Source organism: Octopus sinensis, linkage group LG6, assembly GCF_006345805.1.
Source record: "Octopus sinensis linkage group LG6, ASM634580v1, whole genome shotgun sequence".
In the NCBI taxonomy this organism is placed as follows: Eukaryota; Metazoa; Mollusca; class Cephalopoda; order Octopoda; family Octopodidae; genus Octopus; species Octopus sinensis.
In genome coordinates, this window is record NC_043002.1 from 93,346,633 (window position 1) to 93,370,596 (window position 23,964).

Here is a 23,964-nt window from a genome sequence, read left to right on the forward strand (position 1 = left end):
ATTAAATTAGAGGAAAAACCACTATTAGGCAAATCAAATATTAATTATATTTATTTTTTGTTTTTTATGTTTTAGTTTATGTCTATCACTATTTGATTTGCCTAATAGTGGTTTTATCTCTAATTTAATATATATATATATATATATATATATATATACACACATACATACAATGAACTCTCCTTTTACTTTTCATCTACCAGATCCATTCACAAGGCTTTGACTGACCCAGCGTTACCATGATCATTTAGTGTCTGCTTGCGTGGGTTAGACAGTTTGACTGAAACTGGTAAGCTGGAGAGCTGCACCAGGTTCCAATCTGATCTGGCATGGTTTCTATGGCCAGTTGCCCTTCCTAATGCCAACCATTTGGAGAGTGTCATAGGTGCCAGTTATGTGACATCAGCGTCAGCCACGACTGATTTCACTTGGCTTGATGAGTCTTCCCAAGCAAAGCATATCACTGAAGACCTCAGTCACTTATCACTACCATGAGGCCCAACATTCAAAGGGTGCTTTTCATGTGCCACCGGCACGGGTACCTGTTACATGACGCCAGCATTGGCTATGACTACATGTTCACCTGACAGGTCTTCTCAAGCAGGTTTCACCTAGCTTGATGAGTCTTTTTTGAAAATATTTGTTGAAAGTGCTGCACTGTGGGGCTGAACCCAAGGTCATTTGGTTGGGAAGTTAGCTTCTTACCAACACAGCTATGCTTGCTTTCTATCAATGAGTCATCTGTTTTTTAAATACAGTTTGTTGGTTGTCTTTGTAATTGGAGCTGTTATATTGTATGTAGTACTTGTATATTTAAATGGCCTCCAGATGAGACCATACAATATATGTTGTACATCTGTATTTCAATGACCTTCAGCTGAAAGTGTTATGATGTATGCTATACATGTATATTTAAAATGGTTTCCAGCTGGTGGCCTTATAATTTTTTTTGTATATCGGCCATCTTCGGATGGTGGCACGTAAAAAGCACCATCCAAACGTGGCCAATGCCAGCGCCGCCTTGCTGGCTTCTGAGCCGGTGGCACATAAAAAGCACCAACTGATCGTGGTTGCTGCCATCCTCCCCTGGCACTTGTGCCAGTGGTACATAAAAAGCACCCACTACACTCACGGAGTGGTTGGCGTTAGGGAGGGCATCCAGCTGTTGAAACACTGCCAGATCAGACTGGAGCCTGGTGCAGCCTCCTGGCTTCCCAGACCCGGTTGAACTGTCCAACCCGTGCTAGCATGGAAAATGGACGTTAAACGATGATGATGATGTACATTTAAATGGTTTCTGATTTTGTTCTTTGAGTTGAGTACTGTAGAGTACATGATATCATTAGCATCAGTTGTCCTGAAATTCTCTAAGGTATCAAACATTCATCTCTGTTGGTGCAAACACACCTGTATAGTTAAGAATTTCACTTTGCAACTACATAATTAATTTCAAGTTATTATCTCACTGTGGAGGCACATGGCCTAGTGGTTAGAGCAGCAGACTCGCGGTCGATGGATCACAAGTTCGAATCTCAGACCGGGCGATGCGTGTGTTTATGAGTGAAAACCCCTAAGCTCCACGCGGCTCTGGCAGAAGGTAATGGTGAACTTCTGCTGACTCTTTTGCTATAACTTTCTCTCACTCTTTCCTCCTGCATCTTGCAGGTGGGGAGCCTATACGCCAAGAAACCGGGAAACCGGCCCTTATGAGCCTGACATGGCTCGAGAAGGAACAAACAACATCTTACTGCATAGTACCTGGGGTAAGTGTCCCCGAAATTCTTGTCAGTATAATTCAGTAGATGGATTGTTCTTGCTTTTGGGTTGCAGACCTATTTTAGTGCTCAGTTTAACACCACTGCTATACCATTAGATGCTTGTTCTAGGTTACCCTTTGTTGCAAACATTCAAATACCGTCTCTGGTCTGAAGAAAATTTTTTCCTTTCCTTCCACCATTCCACCAGTCACATGGGCCCTGAAAGGATCTCGTGGATGTTACCCTTCCACTCTAAAAAAGCTCATGTAAAAATTCAAAAAATCCAACTTCAATTATGGGGGAACAAGCGTGCAATGTTTAGTCTAACATCAGTAGAAAAGACTTTGCATGTTTTCAGTCAATATGGAACTATTAGAGATATCTCAACCATCAATATTATGAATTTTTTGTATGAAAGGTTACCAACATTATGGGTGAGTTCTGTTAACTGCTAAGGTACTGAAAGTGGAAAAAAGGAACAAGTTATGTTTTATTGCTGATACAAACTTATATTTTTGCTATGTATGGAAGAAGCTGACAATAATATGAAAGGGTTTGCCTCTTTATTAATTACTTCAGTGTTGATTAGCTTTTATCTATATTATCTTTTATCTGTTTCAGTCAATAGACTGTGGCCATGCTGGGGCACCGCCTTGGAGAACTTTTTAGTTGCATTAATCAACCCCAGTACTTATTTTTTTTTAAGCTTGGTACTTATTCTGTTGGTTTGCTTTTGCTGAACTGCTAAGTTATGGGGATATAAACACATCAGCACAAGTTGTCAAGCGGTGTTGGAAGACAAACACAGATACAAAGACACACACACACACACTGCCATGTAGGCAGAATCTGATGATTGTGCTGGGACACTAGACATGTTATAAAACAATGTTGGGCATATTCACAGTACATGAAACTAATAGTAGCACCTAAAAACATATTTTTGTCCACTAAATAATATTTATCTCTCACAAGATGAAGTACTATTTTTTTGCTGATCTTACCATCACAGAAACAGTGCATTACATACATACATACATACACATCATCATCATCATCATTGTTTAACGTCCGCTTTCCATGCTAGCATGGTTTGGACGATTTTGACTGAGGGCTGGCAAACCAGATGGTTGCACCAGTCTTCAATCTTGATTTGGCAGAGTTTCTACAGCTGGATGCCCTTCCTAACGCCAACAACTCCAAGAGTGTTGTGGGTGCTTTTTACATGCCACCAGCACGGAGGCCAGTCAGGCGGTACTTGCAACGACCTCGCTCGAATCCTTTTACACATGCCACCTGCACAGGTGCCAGTAAGGCGACTTTGGTAATGATCACGCTCGAATGGTGCCCTTTTACGTGCCACTGGCACGGAAGCCAGTTGGCTGCTCTGGCAATGATCAGACTCGGCTGGTGCTCTTGGCACACACACACACACACACACACACATATATGATGGGCTTCTTTAGGCTTTGGTCAGCCCAAGGCTATAGTAGAAGACACTTGCCCAAGGTGCCACATAATGGGACTGAGCCTGGAACCATGTGGATGGGAAGCAAGCTTCTTACAATACAGCCATGCCACACCTATATTACTAAACCATTACTAATTACTTCTGTAGCACTTACCTGAGCCAGAGCTAAACATATCTGATAAGTTAATGGTTATAAACAGGTTCATTTACTAATTGGCGCTGTTTGACTCATCAGTGTTGTTAATGATTTCTTGAGAGGAATGAAGGTACCTTGATCTTGTCCTTTCTTTCACATTGTGTTATGCTCTAACTTATATTGAAAGCTGTAGAACAACATTTAAGCTCCCTAACCAGTTCATTAATGTTGCTTGTGTTTTCTGGTTATCCAGCTCTCAACTGGTGGTGATAACAAAGTTAGTGTTGGTGATGACAGCCATGTTGATGATGATGATGATGATGGTGGTGGTAGTGGTGGTGGATATAATGATGGTGATAGTGATAATGAGGATGATAGTGGTGGTGATAGTGATGATAATGATGGTGGTGGCAATGATGATAATGATTATAACAGTGGTGGTGGTGGTGGTGATAGAGATGATGATGATGATGATGATGTTATTGATCATTCACTTCATTAACAGGGCTTACTCTCCCCATCAGCAGAAATTCATAAAGCCCCCCCCCCCCCATGTTAGTTAGATCTGGTGGGGGAGGCTCCTTGGGTCATGGAGGTGGGGAATGGCCATAGACTGACTGAAGCCACTCCCTCCCTTAAGAGTGGTGTTGATGGTAGCAGAAGAACTATGTTGCTGTCAACTGTGTCACTGTCATGAATGAATGATAATTTAGTAAACTGAGAGTAGTGAAGGTCAAAGGTGAGGAGGAGAAGTAAGAGGAGGAAGTCAATAGGATGTCTGTTCTTGGGATAACAGTAGTACTGAATTAAAGAAGCTGACATTTGACAAGTGTGTACCAACATATGTCAACTAAAACTGTCTAATTCCACTGATAAATGTCACCAGCATTAGTAGTGTCTTTTGCTGAGTGAAAACAACTGCAACGTGGATGGCCTAAAAGGGGCCATCTAAGCATATTGCTTAGATCTGCAAGATACAGTAGCCAAACCTCTATGAAATTACATCGAACTGTCTTAAATGAAGGAAACATAAATGAGATAATGTTTTAGGGACACATTTCTACTCTCTTTTACTTGTTTCAAGTCGTTTGATTGTGGCCATGCTGGAGCACCACCTTTAGTCGAACAAATCGACCCCAGAACTTATTCTTTGTAAGCCCAGTACTTATTCTATCGGCCTCTTTTGCTGAACTGCTAAGATACGGGGGACGTAAACACACCAGCATCGGTTGTCAAGTGATGTTGGGGGGGACAAACACACACACACACACACACACACGACGAACTTCTTTCAGTTTCCACCTACCAAATCCACTCAATGCTTTGGTCGACCCGAGGCTATAGTAGAAGACACTTGCCCAAGGTGCCATGCAGTGGGACTGAACCTGGAACTATGTGGTTCATAAGCAAGCTACTTACCACACACCCACTCCTACGCCTACATCTCCATGAAAAAAAAAAAGGATGGTTATGACTGGAACATGTAGTAAATCAAAGGGCTGCTGCATGACAGTTGACCAGATGCTAAACAACAAGTTGAAATTTATGAAATTTACATGGTAATTGTTGCAAGTGAAGGTTAGTGGTTTTAAGGGATCTTTTCTCTTTGGCTGTCTCTTTTCATTTTCTTAAATTTTGTTCCAATTGATTTCAAATTTTGTGTATTGATGTAGTTTTGTATGCTCATTATTGTCATGAAATTCATTTTTGCCATCAATCAACAAATAAATATTTAATAACTTTTAAAGTTTGCAAATTTTAAGTAATTTTAGCCACTCGAAAGCCACAAACATATAATAACAAGCCAAGCATTGGCAACTCTTCTGTAAAACCTTGTGTGTTTACAAAAAGATATTTCATTTGTTTACAGTTAGCTTTAGGGGGTCTTAAAATTATAAAATGTATTGTTTACTCTTTTTTTCTCACATTAAATGCATATTGAATGCTTAAAACTACAAAATATGAGTTGTTTACCCCTTTTTTGGTTATTTCTTGCTTATTAAATGCTTAAAACACATGCTATCATTGCAATGTTTATGTTATTGTTTTGTCGTCTGACAATTGCAGTCACATACACAAAAGGACTGCTTCCAAATCCTGTTTTCTGACTGGGTAAAAATTATCAAACTTTGAACCTCTGAACTTTGAAAAAAAAAAAAAAAAATTTCTTGAACAAGTGAATTAGGCCCCAAGATTCAGCATGAAAAATTACATCAATACACCAAATTTGAAAATGTTCTCTTAATTTTAAAATTTCAAAAAGTGCAACCAAACAGAAATGGTTCTTATTAAGATTTAAACTCTGCTTCATCATTTTCACCACTGCCACTACTACTACCACCACCACTATAATATAGATGGATGAAACTCAGCCATTTCTATCATTCTGCTGCTGCTACTACCACCACCACCACCACCACCACCACCACCACTGCTGAGGACTACACCAACTTCCAGTGTCTGCTTTAGCATTGTTTCTACAGCTGGATATCCTTAACACCATCCACTTTATAGAGTTAGCTCACTGACACTAGTGAGGTTACCGAATAATTTGAAAGACAAGACCTCCCAACTGAACTGGGATTGGGATGTAGCATAGATAGCGGTGGCTTTATTTCAGGTTGCGGAGCAGGATATGATAGAGGGACAGGAATAGCTATCTTGGTGTAGAGGAAGTACATGGGTATCCCAACTGAAAAGAGATGATAGAGATGATGATGATGTGTTGGGGTATATATAATGTGTGTGAAGGCACATGGCCTAGTGGTTAGAGCAGCGGGATCACGGTCGAGGGATCGCGGGTTTGAATCTCAGACTGGGTGATGTGTGTGTTTATGAGCGAAACACCTAAGTTCCATGTGGTTCCGGCAGAAAGTAACGGCGAATTTCTGCTGACTCTTTCGTCACAACTTTCTCTCACTCTTTCCTCCTGCATCTTGCAGCTAACCTGCGATGGACCGGCGTCCCGTCCAGGTGGGGACCTATACGCCAAAGAAACTGGGAAACCGGCCCTTATGAGCCAGGCATGGCTTGAGAAGGAACGAACAATCGTCATTATTTAACATCTGTTTTTCATGCTGGCATGGGCTAGATGGTTTGACAGTTGGCCAATCAAAGAGCTGCCCAGGCTCCATGTCTGTTTTGGCATGGTTTCTACAGCTGGATGCCTTTCTTAATGCCAACCGCTTTAAAAAGTGTACTGGGTGCTTTTATGCAGCACCAAGATGGGTGCTTTTACATCACATGGGCACAGGTGCTTTTTACATGGTCCCAGCGTCCACGTGCCCACAATATTAGGATTACTCAGCTGAAGAGAGATTCAGGGGACATGCCTGAATGCAAGGACAATCATGATTTTACTTAGCTTGACATCTTCTCAAGCAGAGCAAACTACCAGGAGTCTCAGTCATTTGTCATCTCTTCCGTGAGGCCCAATATCTCTATCTGTAATTAGATTAATTGTATATTTCTCATGTTGACTAAAATTATGCAACATTCATGGGCAGTGGGAATCATCAGGCTACAGTTCAGCAATCTAACATGTAAAAGTTTAGGTTTAAGCATTATAATTCTGCAGTTGTAGCTTTTTTTTAAAATACTATTTATTAAAGAAGTTATAAACAGTTAAGCACATGAGAAACTTCTAAAATAACAGAAGAAGCAAAGTGAAGTGGTGTGGATATTTCTGAAGGGTTCTCCCAATGAAGGGTAAAAATTAAGACTGTTCATGTCTCCTCTTGTCTTGTCTTGAGACAGCATTCACCTGGGTGGGTTGAGCTGGCTTCATTCATCCTCAATGCTGCATCTCTCACAAATGCTGACCAGGCCTGGCAATTTGAGGCTAACGACCATGTGATCTCCAACCACTCTCTATTCCAGTGGTGAACACCGTAGACATAGGGGCCTAGGTTGGGTTCCAGATCAGCCTTGACTGTCATCAGCCAGGTTTTTTGTTGTCCACCACATCGCTTTCGCCAACCCTGAAGGGGAGCTGGGGCAATTGCTTCGTAGATAAATTCTCCTGGTTGTTCTGACACCCAGTGGTATTAGGGCCGCACCTGGCTAACGGAGCTCTGGTGAACAGAAGTGTCTGATCCAGCAACTGGCGGCTTCAACCTGTCCTGTCCCTGCGTCTGTGGAAAATCTATGGCAGACAAAACGTTCTCCCAATAGGGATATACTTGCGGTTGGGGACCCCTAGCGAACTTCCTATTCCCAAGATCCTTCAAATATCCCTCATGTACATCTCATCTTCAAAAAGACTGTTCATCATGAAGACTGTGTAGTTAAGAAGCTTGTTTTGCAACCAAGGGGGTTTGGGGCTCAATCTCACTGTATAGTATTTTGGGCAAGTGTCTTCTGACTTATACCTTGTGAGTGAATTTGACAGACAAAAACTGTGTGGAAGCCCGTCATGTCTGTGTGTCCTTGGTCTTTGTGTCTACGTTTGTTTGCTCCTACCTCCACATTGCTTAACAATCTGTGTTGGTTTCTTTAAGTTTCTGTAACTTAGCAGTTTGGCAAAGGAGATTAATAGAATAACTACCAGACTTTAAAAAAAAAAAAGTATTGGGGTTGATTTGTTTTGACTGAAAACCTTTGAAGGCAGTACCCCAGCATGATTGCAGTCGATTGGCTAAAACAACTAAAAGCTAAAAAGAAACTGCTTTATCAATAGCTTTAAAGTAAAAAGATATAAAAGAAATAAGCTGTAAAAATACTATAAAATAGAATCAGGAACATCTTAGCTTATCTGTTTCAAAAAATCTAAAAGATTGTACTTTTAAAGCAATTTAACAAATGTCCATTTTTAGAAGAAATAAACTCAGATACATATCACCTTCCTTTTCAAGATTAAAGCATTGTTTGAATAACAAATTTAATTTAATGTAACAAAAGATTACATTAAATGAAATAGGAATTATATTATAAAGGATTGAAAAGTTTATTGTTGCAAAGTCTTTTAACCCTCTTGAGACACAGTATTTTGGTTTGTGTAACCAAAAGGACCAAAATTTTTTCTGTTGACGTTGAAATTGATGGGTGTATGTAGAAAACAAAGGACAAAGTGCCTAAAACTACTTTATTTTAGTATGTAAATGTATAATATGAAAGCTTATAAACAGTACACTACATCTATCACAATAATAAACAATACAATACATATCTCTCTATATATAAACGGCAGTTTGTCTGTCTGTATGTCTGTGTGTCTGTCAGGTTGTACCCTCACCCTGACCACGGCTTTCAACCGATTCTGATGAAACTTGACACACACATAGCCCAATGTCATAATTCAAAACTAACGCAGCGAAAATTTTGAAAAGTTCCCCCAGTTCTGAAAAAAATCGATAAATTCGACATGGGGTCGAGAATCAGAAACACAAACCACAGACTGTCTAGGGGACGCACATCGACCTTTTTTAACTAAAAAAAAAATTTACCATCATTTTTTCCCAATTTTTTGGCTATAACTATCTAAAAATGCTTTATAGTTATTTCCCTTACAAACCCGAGCAACGCCGGGCGATACTGCTAGTAAATAAATAAAATAATAATCATGTTTCTATGAAAGAAACAAAAAAAAAACACAATACATATAAATAAACACAATACATATAAATAACAACACAATACATATAAATAAACAACACAATACATATAAATAAATAAAATAATAATCATGTTTCTATGAAAGAAACAAAAAAAATGTACTGAAAGACAATCTCTGATTGAGGCTATTACACTTCAAAACCAACCATTTACAATGTTTGTTTCATTGAGTTGATGGATCAGCCCTCTAAATCCTTTCAGCTTGTGTTACTTAGATTGGACGGTTGGCCTTGGTATCCCAAAAGGATTAAAGAAATCTATAAAGTAGGGGTTAAATCAAGAATCCAAACCCAAAATTCAACAACATCCTGTTTTTAGATACAAAATTACTTTTACCAGATCCTTCTCTGTAGATACCCTTAATCCTTTTCATACCAACCTACCCACAACCACCCCTGGTTCTGTGATACTAGCTTACTGTTTTAAAGTGAACTAAATTCAAATCTTTGATCAAAATTTTCTGTTAATTTGTATTGCAGATTCATCTCTAATATTAGCTGTAAAAAAACTATAAAATGCAATCAGGAACATATTAGTTTATCAGTTTAAAAAAAAAATTACAAGATTGTACATCTAATGCCACTTAACAAATGACCATTTTTAGAAGAAATAAACTCAGATACATATCACCTTCCTTTTCGAGATTAAAGCATTGTTTGAGTAACGAATTTGAATTAATCTCTCTATATATAAACGGCAGTTTGTCTGTCTGTGTGTCTGTGAGGTTGTACCCTCACCCTGACCACGGCTTTCAACCGATTCTGATGAAACTTGACACACACATAGCCCAATGTCATAATTCAAAACTAACGCAGCGAAAATTTTGAAAAGTTCCCCCAGTTTTGAAAAAAATCCATAAATTTGACATGGGGTCGAGAATCTCAGCTTTTTATAGCAACACATTTTCTGTTGTAGTTTTCGCAACTTGCAATCGATTTTCACCAAACTCATGGTGAAGCTTAATGTTACCCTAAGAAACTTAATTCTGACGTAGTTTTCCATGCAATACCTTACCATCAGAAAAAATCGATAAAATCATGCCATTTTGGGAAATCGCGTTTTCGCCCAAAGGGACAGCTAGGAACATCGTATACACAGAAGACATTGCAACCTACACATGCGCCTTCATTCCCTAGAGGGAAAGGACTAGATTGGGATTAGTCGTTGCCTACTAGGGGCTCTTACATACCCTGGCAACGCCGGACTATGCTGCTAGTGTAACATAAAAGATTACATTAAATGACTTAGTTGCTTTGCGAAAGTATTATTTATTTGGATCTTTTCGGTTTGAACGGCAGTTTTTTCTAGCAGTGTCATATGAAATTGTCACCCATAATTATGACCCTAGAATCGATCTATTGCATTTCAATCTCGGTTAGGGTTAGTTAGGGTTAGGGGAAGGGTATCTTTTTTTCTTCACAAATGTAAATAAACCCAATCTGTTTCTTAAACGAGGGACATATTCATACAGCACAGAATGCTTTTTAACTCAATGGATGTCACTGATTGGTTGAAATTGCAGAAATTGAAGAAAAAAAGAACAACAAATATCTTACAAACTATAGAATTTTCTCAATAAAGGCAAGAGAAAAAGATGTTTTATAAACACATTCTACCAGTATACAAAGTTTAAAATTTTTTTAGTTACCTAGAAATTATGTTAAAAACTGCCGCTCAAACCGAAAAAACCCATTTATTTTCAAAATTAATTGAAATGAGAGCAGTATCATCATCATCATCATCATCATTTAGCGTCCGTTTTCCATGCTAGCATGGGTTGGACGGTTTAACTGGGGTCTGTGAAGCCGGAAGGCTTCATCAAGCCCAGTCAGATTTGGCAGTGTTTCTACGGCTGGATGCCCTTCCTAACGCCAACCACTCCATGAGTGTAGTGGGTGCTTTTTACGTGTCACCTGCACAGGTGCCAGACAGAGCTGGCAAACGGCCACGAACGGATGGTGTATTTCTACAAAAATATGGTAACAAAAGGGTCAAGCCTTTAGCATTCAAATTATTCTGTTAAATGTAATGCTTATTTATTTACATTGTTTTGAATTAATCATGTGTTGTCTTGTAGCTTTGTGATTTTGTTGTGACTTTACATTGATATTGTAGGGTAAGTGTGAGAACCTGCACACACATGGCCAATTCGAACATAAAACAAATAGAATATTTGGACCAGATATAGCTGGTTTAAATGCTAAAGGGTTAAATCTGATTTGGTTATTTTCTAATTAGTATCTTTGAAATTGGAAATTTTAACATACTTTACATTTAGTTGGGGTTGGATTCAGTACATTTTCACTGGCTTCTGACTCCAATAACCCAATAACTATTTCTGAGTGACTCTACAAAACTCTCACTCTGACTCCAACTCCATGACTTCATCTCTGTTTTTTTTTTTTTTTTAATTGACCTGCAGACACTCTCTTGTCACTCTTACCATCAGAAATGCAATGAACCAGTGATTGACCCTTTGGAAACTTTTAACCAATGGCATTATTGTTCACCAGTTGCAATATAGAGTTCTGATGACACATACTGCCTTTAGATATCCTTACTGACCTTTCCAACACATATGTAACTGAAAATAATTCTACATAAAGCCAAAACCTGACCACCTATAGATTATTGATTTTTCCATAAGAAATAGTGATTCATTCTTTGGCTTTGTATAATCTACACTGGATTTCTAAGAAACCATTTTAGCATGTCTATTTTAACAGAAAACTTACAAACAAATGTCAGTTCTTTTACAAACCACAGGTATGATGATTACCTGATGATGTATCTCTTTAACTGTGTGTGTGCATATATATATGTTGATGCAACCAGGAAAAACAGAGCTAAGAATACGAGTAAATTCTATTTTAATATTTAGTTTGATAAGTGCAAATGCATGAAACTTGTACTTTTTCGTTTTGTTAGTTACCTGGTAGCCCAACTCATACTGATGGCATGAAAATAAGCACACAGTACAGCCAGTAAAGTTGTTGGCATTAGGAAGGGCATCCAACCATAGAAACCTTGCCAAAGTTGATATTGTAGCTCGACACAGCTCTGTGGCTCACTAGATCCTGTCAAACCTCCTAACCCATGCTAGCATAGAAAATGGACCTTTGATGATGATGAATCACTAGGTAAGGTGTTGGATTGTCAGAAAAATTAAAGTATCAAACAAAATGATTGCAGTGTTTAGTTATAGACCACTACGTTCTGAGTTTAATTTCTTTGAAGTAGGAAAACAAATTACTAGTCAAATACTGAAATCAATTAAATATACCTATAATGGTTCTTAAAGGTGAATGGAAATATAATAGGAGACTAAAAATTGAAACTTTTAGTGAAACTTTGCTCTGCAACCACATAAGTTTGGTCAGCCCTTCTGCAAGGCACCTTCTATTATAGCCTTGTGCTGATCAATGCCTTGTAGGTAGAAACTATAGCAACCTAGTGTGTGTGTGTGTGTGCACACATACAAGTGAGTGAACTAATGAAAGAAAGTGGCACTTAACACATTTAGTAGGAGTTATATACATTATTTAATAACAGTTTGACTCAGCTCCATGCTATTTGAAGTTTTATAGTTTTGTAGAACAAACCTATCTACCAGGCACTGATGAGATAGGTTCATTCTCTAAGCCTGCAAAACTGTAAGCTCATGGAGCTGAATCAAACTATTATTAAATCTCTCTCTCTCTCTCTCTCTCTCACACACACACAGAGTTGAAGATTGAGATTTAGGTATTATTTTTTTATTCTTTAATATTTTCTATTTTCATATATATATGTGTGTATGCACACACACACACACACACACACATGCATATGTATGTGTATGAATTTGCATGAACATCAATATTTTGTATGTTTCTGTTTGAGCAAAACATTGGCAATGTTTACAATCCCTTGTGGACACTATGACTGGCCATTCTGTGGAATACAAAGAAATCCCTTAATAAAAAAAAACAAAAAAACAGGTGAAGGTTGGCAACAGAATGTGCTCCTGAATGTAAAATCCTGTCTGAAAATTGGTTCTCATTCAAATCCCTATTGAAGCCATGCTAGCATGGAAAAGAGAAAAGAAGAGAGAGAGAGAGACGGAGCATTATTTCATGTAGTAAACTGTTATTCAGTTCAAGTTTAGAATTTAAATTTGAACACCTTAACAATCAGTTTTGCATGGATTGCTATTGAAAGGATTAGACTACCTTGATATAATAAGAGTTGATTTAATTAATTGTGCTTCCAATAAAAGTTTTTGTTTCTAGTCAAAAATTCCCTCTACTGTTTTACATTCACTTTGCATGCTGCATTAGTTTGGATGGGTCACTTTGGCAGAGTCCATACATATTCATGGGTGCTGCTCACCTAAACACATTGAAAATTACATTTCCTTCATGAGTTTCATTTTTTTTGGCTTTTTATGTCTAGATACCCTTCCTGTTCTAAAAACCAAACCAAAAATGTTTGATATTTCTGTGGTGAGTGTTGTAGCTGAGAGAATGGTCAACTCACAGTGGTTCAAATCAAACAGAATCCCAAGTTTAACTAATTTCCCTGTTAATGGCCAGATTTTTGTTATGACATTAGTAATATTTTAGTGACTTGTTATTGTATTCAGTAATAATAGTAATAACGTTTAATAAATGTTGCTTACTGCAAGCTATGGATGATTCTTTTATGACTTCATTGCTTTCAGGCTTAGCTTAAGGTATTTTCGCGCATGACATCACAAAATGCGTCTGAATAAATATTGCCAGACAGCAAATAGAGACTCGGACATTGCTTAGAAAATAATTTTCATTTTTAACCTTGTATATAGTACGCACTAGGGATTTTGACCTTTAAATTTTGGGGAAAAAATGCGGATTATACTCGAGGATTTACAGTATATATATATATATGATATAGATAAAAGCAAAGAGGCAGGCTTGGAAGGTTTGGAAGAATGAGGGTAGCAGAGAACTTTACCAGGTAGCTAGAAGAGAAATTAAGAGTCAAGTCCATTTAACAATGATAGAAGCAGAAAAGAAAGGGTTTGCCAATGTTCTACAGTGTGATGACCAATGGCATTAGGTGTCCCAAATTGCAAAGGCAGTCTATTAGAGAAAATGGAGATGTTGTAGGAGAGAAGTATATATAGGCATAGGAGTGGCTGTGTGGTAAGTAGCTTGCTTACGAACTACATGTTTCCGGGTTCAGTCCCACTGCGTAGCACCTTGGGCAAATGTCTTCTACTATAGCCTTGGGCCGACCAAAGCCTTGCGAGTGGATTTGGTAGACGGAAACTGAAAGAAGCCTGTCGTATATATGTGTGTATATATATATATATATATATATATATATATATATATATGTATGTGTGTGTTTGTGTGTCTGTGTTTGTCCCCCTAGCATTGCTTGACAACCGATGCTGGTATGTTTACATCCCCATAAGTTAGCCGTTCGGCAAAAGAGACCAATAGAATAAGTACTAGGCTTACAAAGAATAAGTCCTGGGGTCGATTTGCTCGATTAATGGCGTTGCTCCAGCATGGCTGCAGTCAAATGACTGAAACAAGTAAAAGAGTATGCCATGCTTGCACCTAGTGATTCTGAAAACAAAGATGTATGATAGTGCTATTATGAAAAGCTACCAAATCTCCTTCATCTCCCCTCTGCATCCAACTCATTCCCTATCTCTTATCACCAGTCACACTTTTCTCTCTCAGAGTACTTCCCTACACATCCTTTACTGCTCCTCTATCCTATTGTCTCATATTCACCTTGTTCCTTGACCTAACATCTCTGTCTTGGGATGGGTGAGCCATGTATTCACCTCTTCAGCAAAATTCCTGCTCCTGCCCCTCTATCTTAGTTTCTTATCTTGCCATTCTATACCCTGCTCAGTTCAGGGCTTTTGTATTGAGTACTTGGTGACCTCACCAGTGCTTGTATCACAAAAAAACACCCAGTACACTCTGTAAAGTGATTGGCATTAGGAAGGGCATCCACCTGTAGAAACCAAGCCAAAACAGGCATTAGAATTTGGTGCTGCCTTCTGATTCATTAGTTCCTGTCAAACTGTCCAACTCATGACAGCATGGAGGAAAGGAACATTAAATGATGATGATGATGATATATATATATATATATATATATATATATCTTCCTACTCCTCGCCATGGCTATGCATACTTAAGCTAGTAACCTGCCTCATTCTTGATTCCGAATTCCTTTTGCCAAGTCTGTCCATAAACGAAGTGATCCCAAGATAAGAAATCTTTGAACTTTAATTCATCCGTATCTCTATTTATTATTATTATTTATTAATTATTATTATTCTGATCCCCCTAGTCGCCACTCTGTTTACTATTTCAGCCTCGCCTCGTTTTTGCATATTCTGTATAATTCACTAGTTATCGTTATAGATATTAAGATCTATCTCCCTTACAGGGCTGATTAGAAATTGGCTGCCGATTCTTCGCGGCGCGCCCGCCCTACCCACCCCCACCACCAATACCGGATATCTCTATTTTGCTCCAACTATACCGGATGTCGTTTCTCCCACCACCATTATAGGTGTCTACTCTTTGAACCCCCCTCTTCAATACGCTATTTCACCATGCATTACCCCTCTCTCGATATCCTACGTTCTACTTGCCTAGAACCTGTCCTCTGAACCACCCCTCCCACTGGTGCTCCCCTATATTTCTGCACCCTCCCCACCACCATTATAGGTGTCTACTCTTTGAACCCCCCTCTTCAATACGCTATTTCACCATGCATTACCCCTCTCTCGATATCCTACGTTCTACTTGCCTAGAACCTGTCCTCTGAACCACCCCTCCCACTGGTGCTCCCCTATATTTCTGCACCCCCCCACCACCATTATAGGTGTCTACTCTTTGAACCCCCCTCTTCAATACGCTATTCACCATGCATTACCCCTCTCTCGATATCCTACGTTCTACTTGCCTAGAACCTGTCCTCTGAACCACCCCTCCCACTGGTGCTCCCCTATATTTCTGCACCCCCCCACCACCATTATAGGTGTCTACTCTTTGAACCCCCCTCTTCAATATGCTATTTCACCATGCATTACCCCTCTCTCGATATCCTACGTTCTACTTGCCTAGAACCTGTCCTCTGAACCACCCCTCCCACTGGTGCTCCCCTATATTTCTGCACCCCCCCCATAAAAAAAAGCACCATCCGAACGTGGCCGATGCCAGACCCCTCTGGCACCTGTGCAGGTGGCACGTAAAAAACACCCACTACACTCGCGGAGTGGTTGGCGTTAGGAAGGGCATCCAGCTGTAGAAACACTGCCAGACTAGACTGGAGCCTGGGGCAGTCCCGAGCTCCCCAGACCCCGGTCGAAACCGTCCAACCCGTGCTAGCGCGGAAAACGGACGTTAAACGATGATGATGATGATGATATATACATACAGACACACACACACAGTGGGCTTCTTTCAATTTCCATCTACCAAATCCACTCGCAAGGCTTTGGTCAAGGCTTTGGGTTATAGTAAAAGACACTTGCCCAAGGTGCTGTGCTGTAGGACTGAACCCAAGACCACATGATTGGGAAGCAAACTTCTCAACCACACAGACATGAATGAACCTATGTGTCTATTATTTGGGCTCCTTTCTGTTTAGATATAATCAAGCTTTTCACATTGTTTGGCATTTGCATGCTGGATCCTGAAAGTTATTCATGAATAACCCTATGAATGACACTACTATATATATTTTACAATATTTGTTTATATAATCCACTGACTGACTTATATATGTGAGTATGTGTTTTATAACAACACTCTGCTGGTCATAAATCTTGTGACAACCCAATTGGCCCCATGCCATCTGGCATGTTGCTAGCTGTAAATAATTTCTAAGTAAGCCTGATGACAACTTTAAACTTTTTTTTTGTAAAAGGTACCGTTAGAGGAATTAATCTGTATTAGACTAGTTTGTTGTAGCCAGTCAGTCTATTGTGACTCTCAGGTTGTGTTCTATATTGCAAATCATACTGTTGGTCAATAAGTACAACGATTGAAATTACTCTACAAGATGTTTGATTCATGACCACCACCACCACAACACCTATCACCTATTTCTTTACTACCCACAAGGGGCTAAACACAGAGGGGACAGACAAATGGATTAAGTCGATTACATCGACCCCAGTGCGTAACTGGTACTTAATTTATCGACCCCGAAAGGATGAAAGGCAAAGTCGACCTCGGTGGAATTTGAACTCACAATGTAACGGCAGCCGAAATACCGCTAAGCATTTCGCCCGACGTGCTAACGTTTCTGCCAGCTTGCCTATCACCATCCTCTGCAACCCCCTATCACTGTTTTAACAATAATTTGTTTCTTTTTTTGAAATGTCAGCATGGGTTGGATATGTCTATGAAACAGTCTCTCTGTATCCATTACTATTCATTATGGGCTGTCTTTTATAAATTTCCATCACAACTTGTGGTTTCAAGATTGATTCAACTGCATGATAGCTTGAGAAATCATATCTTTGGATTGACCAAAGCTTTTTCAGTGAAATGTGTTAGACAAAAAACATGTGAAAGTCTACTGGAGAGACTCTTCATCTTTCTGGATAATATATTTTATCTTTCACATAGTTTAACAATGTTATCTAACCCATATGGGTACCTTTAGCAGACTTCATACTGTTGCAAACAGGTTTTCTGTCTGAAGATAACTTTCTCCCATCCTCCCACCAATTCTGGAGCTTCTAAAAAGACCAAGGGTTTTACATTGAAATGGAGAGAGAGAGAGAGAGCTGATATAAATAACAGAAGTAACAGTCCATCATTACATTGTTCTTGAATTGTAGCAATGAATTTTGTAGAGATGATAACTAAAACAAACTAAGTGCTTAATGTCATTCTTTCTCATAATTCACTGTTTTGACTTTAAAATGCTCTGAGATTAACTTTATCAGTTGTTGTTTAGATACATATACATTTTGATCTAGGAGATCTATGACCAAAGACATACCAGCCATAACCATCCTATCTTTTTCTAGGACTACGTTTTTTTTATTGTTTAGTCAGAGAGAAATAGCAGTGCCTGTAGCCCTTTACAGAATCTCTGAGACTGGTGTGAGGCAAACAGCTGAGTTTGCAACAAACTCAGCTGTAACTGTTGAAATCCTATCAACTGCCCATTGGGAAGATCCTGCCTTTCAAAGGCAGATGGCATCACAAGACATAACACAGGTATGATGGCCAATAATTTTAAGGGAAGATATACACAGCATATGTAGCCTTTTAGGTGTAGAGATAACGAAAACACCATTTCCTTGTCCTGCTTCACCTGAAGATGCTATGAACATTGAAACAATTTCTCCACTTCAGATGGAATATCATTGACAGGGACCCTTCTGTACCCACCTAGAGCTTACAATTGCTAATTCTGTCTTGCAAGAAATTGTGGATCTTTTCGGTTTGAACGGCAGTTTTTTCTAGCCGTGTCATATGAAATTGTCACCCATAATTATGACCCTAGTATCGATCTATTGCATTTCAATCTCTTTTAGGGGTGGGGGGGAAGGTATCTTTTTTTCTTCACAAATGTAAATAAACCCAATCTGTTTCTTAAATGAGGGACATATTCATACGGCACAGAATGTTTTTTTTTACCTCAATAGACGTATTTGATTGGTTGAAATTGCAGAAATTGAAGAAAAAAAAACAACAAATATCTTACAAACTATAGAATTTTCTCAATAAAGCCAAGAGAAAAAGATGTTTTATAAACACATTCTACCAGTATATGAAGTTTAAAATTTTTTAGTTACCTAGAAATTATGTAAAAAACTGCCGTTCAAACCAAAAAGATCCGAAATTGCACATAGTCCACCAATTTGCAGTTGATAGAGTATGTGCAGGAAGAATGAGCCTATTATCAGGAAGAACTATCTTATCATTGCCACCAGGGATATGTACTGTTAATGAATTTCAAGTCACTGATACCTGACAATCCAGGTGTATCACATTACCCCTCACTGTCTACTACACACAAGGGTAGGACATTTAATCCTGGCCACCTATATAAACTACAACCTACTCATGTTGGTTCTGCAAACTCAGTTCTAACCCAATACCATCATATTTGGTAATTCCCTTGTATAGAAAGCCACTGCTAATCTGTTCACACTCCAGTGAATGATGACTGAGCTACTGACTCACACAAACATCCCACCCTACAGTATACCCTATTCCATGGTCAGCTACCAATATAGCACCATAATCTGACCAACATTCTGTTTGAAATTGTAGGACTGAAAACAAAAAATGGTTGGTGTCCCTTTCATAGTATGAATACCACATGACCCAAGTTGACCTATAGAAGCTTAATGCTGAGAAGCCCTCTTGAATTTGTTGCAAAACTCTTGCAAAACTTCTAACATCTAATGAGATAAGCACATCCTACATGCTCATGAAATGTTAAGTCATGTGGAGGTGTGTCAAACTCTTATTAAAAAGATATATGTAATACCTACCAAATGTGATAAAGGTTTTTTTTTTTTTCATGTGTTCACTCCTCTGTCTGTCTGTCACCTTCATAATACCAAGAAACTGTATAAACATCTCAAACAACTTTTGCTACAAATGTAAAATATTAAGACTATTGACAAAAAATATTTATGATAAAATTCTAATTGATAAATATAAATTTTTATTGAAACAAAACATACAGGTGAAGTAAATTTCGTGGTGTGAAGAATTAATACAACATGCAGGCAAAACCCAACACAATGTACGCAAACAAGCTACTAATGTCTCACTGTCTTTTGATTGGCTAAAATTACCCGAATTTCCCAACTTTAATTCCAAATAACATCAGATTCTTTAATTTACAAGATAAAGTAACTGGTTGATCGTTATCAAAATTCAAAGTTGCATTAATACACCAAAATTGTTAGCAATCTGAGCAAAATTAAAGGGGGATCATTTTGCAAATGAAAAAGACTAGATCCCCACACAGCCACTCCTGTGCCTGATATATATATATATATATATATTGTTTATGCCATTATTGTGCATTGATTTTCTTTTTTATGCTATGATGCATCATATATTTTGATATTGTGCATGATGTTAGAACCTTTCTACTGCTGGATGTCCTTGAAACTGATAGTCACTCATCCATGAAGCAAGAACTAGCATCAATAATTTAGGCAAATTGAAGCACATTGTATAAACTGCTTTTTACAGGGACACAGCACAACACTTTATAGTAGTAGTAGTAGTGGTAGTTGTGTTGGTGGTGATAGGGCTTGAAACTCTGATCTTGTGTTCAATATTCCATCACTTTTACTTCACTTGTGTTAAGCTTTTGTTGAGTTATTCTGTGATACAAACACACCTACCTGGTAAGGGTACCATCACTTATTCACAGTATACGACAGTTATCGTTGATGTGTACTTTTATGTGTGTGTCACTAACACTTGATAAGGGTTTATAATAATATTTGTCTTTTCTTTTTCTTTAACGGCCTAATACCTTTTCTCATTGATGGTATGTTACAATCAGATACATTATTTTCTGCCCATTAACATATGAAAAGAAGATCCATTGTTATGTTTTGGAAATATCTCATTTCTTGACTGCTTGTATAGGTCCTGAACATGTTTGTAATGACCTAGAAGTGGAGAGAGTGAAAAGAGAAGAATAAAAAACACTGTCTTCTTGGCAAGCACCCGTACTTAAAAATCCTCAATGCTATTTTTAGTACCTTTTTTACAGCTTGAATTACTCTCATGAATGATTCGTCCACGCCCAGTTTTCTTCACTCCCATCATATGTAGGAATGTAGGTAATCTATCAAAACATTCCTCAAAGTTAACAAATGCAAAGAAGGTTTTTGTTTGTTACAAATACTTTTCTTGTATCTGTTTGACCACGCAGAACCATGTCTTTGATGTAAACTCAAACAGTTTCAACTCTATCCGCAAAGAATCTATTCTGTTACACTGTTACTACATATGACCACAGGCATGTGGTTGGTGATAGTGGTTAAGAAGATTACTTCTAAACCATGGAGTTCAATCCTGTTGTGTGGTTCTTTGAACAAATATCTTCTCCCATAATCTTGAGTTTGTGAGTGAAATTTACTAGATGGAAACTGTACAGAAGCCTGGCCTGTCATGTGTGTGTGTTTGTGATTTATGCCATGTTACTTTATGTCCCATAATGTAGCTTTTCAACAAACAGGGATTGATAAAATAAGTATTTGACTGAAGTATCAACTAAATTAAGGTGGTGAGCTGGCAGAATCATTAGCACACTGGGCAAAACGCTTAGTAGCATTTCATCTGTCTTCATGTTTTGAGTTCAAATTCCACCAAGGTTGACTTTGTCTTTCATCCTTTTGGGGTTGATAAAATAAGTAGCAGTTGAGTATTGGAGCTAATGTAATTGACTTACCCCCTCTCCCAAAACTGCTAGCCTTGTGCCAAAATTTGTAACCAATATGATCAAATAAATTCTTGAATGTGATGTCTGTGGATGGTTACAGTCCTATGACTGAAATTAGTTAAAAGAGAAAAGTATATAACAATTGCCACATGGAAGGTGTTTATAAGCCATTTAAGAAACACACGAAAACCGTTAGATTCACTTCAACATTTAAATTTAATTTGTCAAAATATTTTCGTCGCTTTGAGACTGCGACCTGTTCACTGACAAAACTCCGTGCTGCACGAAGTTTTGTCTGTGAACAGGTCGCGGTCTCAAAGCGATGAAAATATTTTGACAAATTAAATTTAAATGTTGAAGTGAATCTAACGGTTGTTGTGTGTGTCTTAAATGGCTTATAAACACCTTCCATGCTGCAATTGTTTTTGTAAATATATGTTTTTCTCAAAAATGCTAAGAGTAAACGATGTTTTATATGACACATTCTACCAGTATACGAAGTTTGAAAGTGTTTATTTACAAAAAATTATTTTTAAAATCTGCCGATCAAAAGGTAAAGATCCAATATATATTATTTAATGCTGCTTTGTGTTTGTAGTTGATGATGTGAAAGAATGCAGGAATGCATGTGGCCTATAATCCAGTGGTATCATTCACAGCTCAGTATGTGTTTTTATACATTTCTAGGAATAGAATTTTCTACTGCCTGAAGAGGATTGGCGTGCAAGAGTCCTGTGCTGGTACTACATAAAAGTGCTCATGCCACTGCCATATTCAAAGTACGCAGCACACACTATAAAGTGGCTGGTGTTAGGAAGGGTATCCAGCTGTAGAAACTAAGACAAATCATACTGGAACCTGGTGCAGCTCTTCAGCTTATCAGCTCTGATCAAACCATCGAACCCATGCCAGCATGGAAAACAGACGTTAACCCTTTCGTTACCGTATTTATTTTGAGATGCTCTGTGTTTCTTTCAATTATTTTAGATGTAACAAAGAATTTAGTAAAATAACTTTATTATCATTAAGCTAGTATTAGGAACATAAATTGTGACTAAAATTTGGTGGAAGATTTTAATTCAAAATTTATGAAAACAAGACATTTGTACTGCAGAGCCAGAGCCAGTTTTAGCCGGGTTGGTAACGAAAGGGTTAAAGGATGATGTTAATGATGATGATGGTCTTCTCATGTCAGATTGCACTTAGATGTGATAGATCTGACTTTACATGAGTATATTTTATTTCACTCTTCTTTGTGTGACTAATTTATTCAAAGCTGATAATGTTCATTTTGATCCACTACAAGTTGATTGGCAGCATGTACACAGAAGAATTCAAGGTAGAGGTTGGGGTCCACCAGGGTTCAGTACTCAGCCCCCTCCTATTTATCATAGCCCTCCAGGCAATTGTGGAGGAATTCAAGACAGGTTGCCCCTGGGAGCTCCTCTATGCTGACGACCTCGCTCTAATCGCTGAGTCACTATCAGAACTGGAGGAGAAGTTCCAGGTGTGGAAGGAGGGTTTAGAATCGAGGGGCCTTAGAGTCAACCTAGCTAAAACCAAAGTACTAATAAGTAGAAAGTTAGAAAATCCACAAATATCCTCAGGAAGATGGCCCTGCTCGATCTGTAGAAAAGGTGTAGTTAGAAACTCTATAAGATGTACCCAGTGTAAGCTATGGACACATAAGAGGTGCAGCAATGTCAAAGGTAGGCTAACTGGGAAGATAGTTTTTGTATGTGGCAGATGCTCTGGAGCATTGACCTCCGAAAATCTGCAGAAAACAACTTCCGTCACTTTCCGGGGGGAAAAACTAGAAGTAGTTGATAGCTTCCGCTATCTAGGTGACCAAGTCAGTAGTGGGGGCGGGTGCGCTGAAAGTGTAACTGCTAGAATAAGAATAGCCTGGGCAAAGTTAGGGAGCTCTTACCTCTGCTGGTGACTAAAGGCCTCTCGCTCAGAGTAAAAGGCAGACTGTATGATGCATGTGTACGAACAGCTATGCTACATGGCAAGAGTTGGCAGCATGTACACAGAAGAATTCAAGGTAGAGGTTGGGGTCCACCAGGGTTCAGTACTCAGCCCCCCTATTATCATAGCCCTCCAGGCAATTGTGGAGGAATCAAGACAGGTTGCCCCTGGGAGCTCCTCTATGCTGACGACCTCGCTTAATCGCTGAGTCAATCAGAACTGGAGGAGAAGTCCAGGTGTGGAAGGAGGGTTAGAATCGAGGGGCCTTAGAGTCAACCTAGCTAAAACCAAAGTACTAATAAGTAGAAAGTTAGAAAATCCACAAAATCCTCAGGAAGATGGCCCTGCTCGATCTGTAGAAAAGGTGTAGGTAGAAACTCTATAAGATGTACCCGTGTAAGCTATGGACACATAAGAGGTGCAGCAATGTAAGGTAGGCTAACTGGGAAGATAGTTTTTGTATGTGGCAGATGCTCTGGAGCATTGACCTCCGAAAATCTGCAGAAAACAACTTCCGTCACTTTCTGGGGGGAAAAACTAGAAGTAGTTGATAGCTTCCGCTATCTAGGTGACCAAGT

At 38.6% G+C, this 23,964-nt stretch overlaps 1 protein-coding gene across 6 annotated transcripts in view; it reads left to right on the forward strand.

The window, feature by feature from the left end:
- LOC115213490 (active breakpoint cluster region-related protein) overlaps positions 1–23,964 on the forward strand; it is a 236,511-nt gene that overhangs the window by 18,735 nt on the left and 193,812 nt on the right. The gene's annotated exons all lie outside the window — the stretch shown is intronic.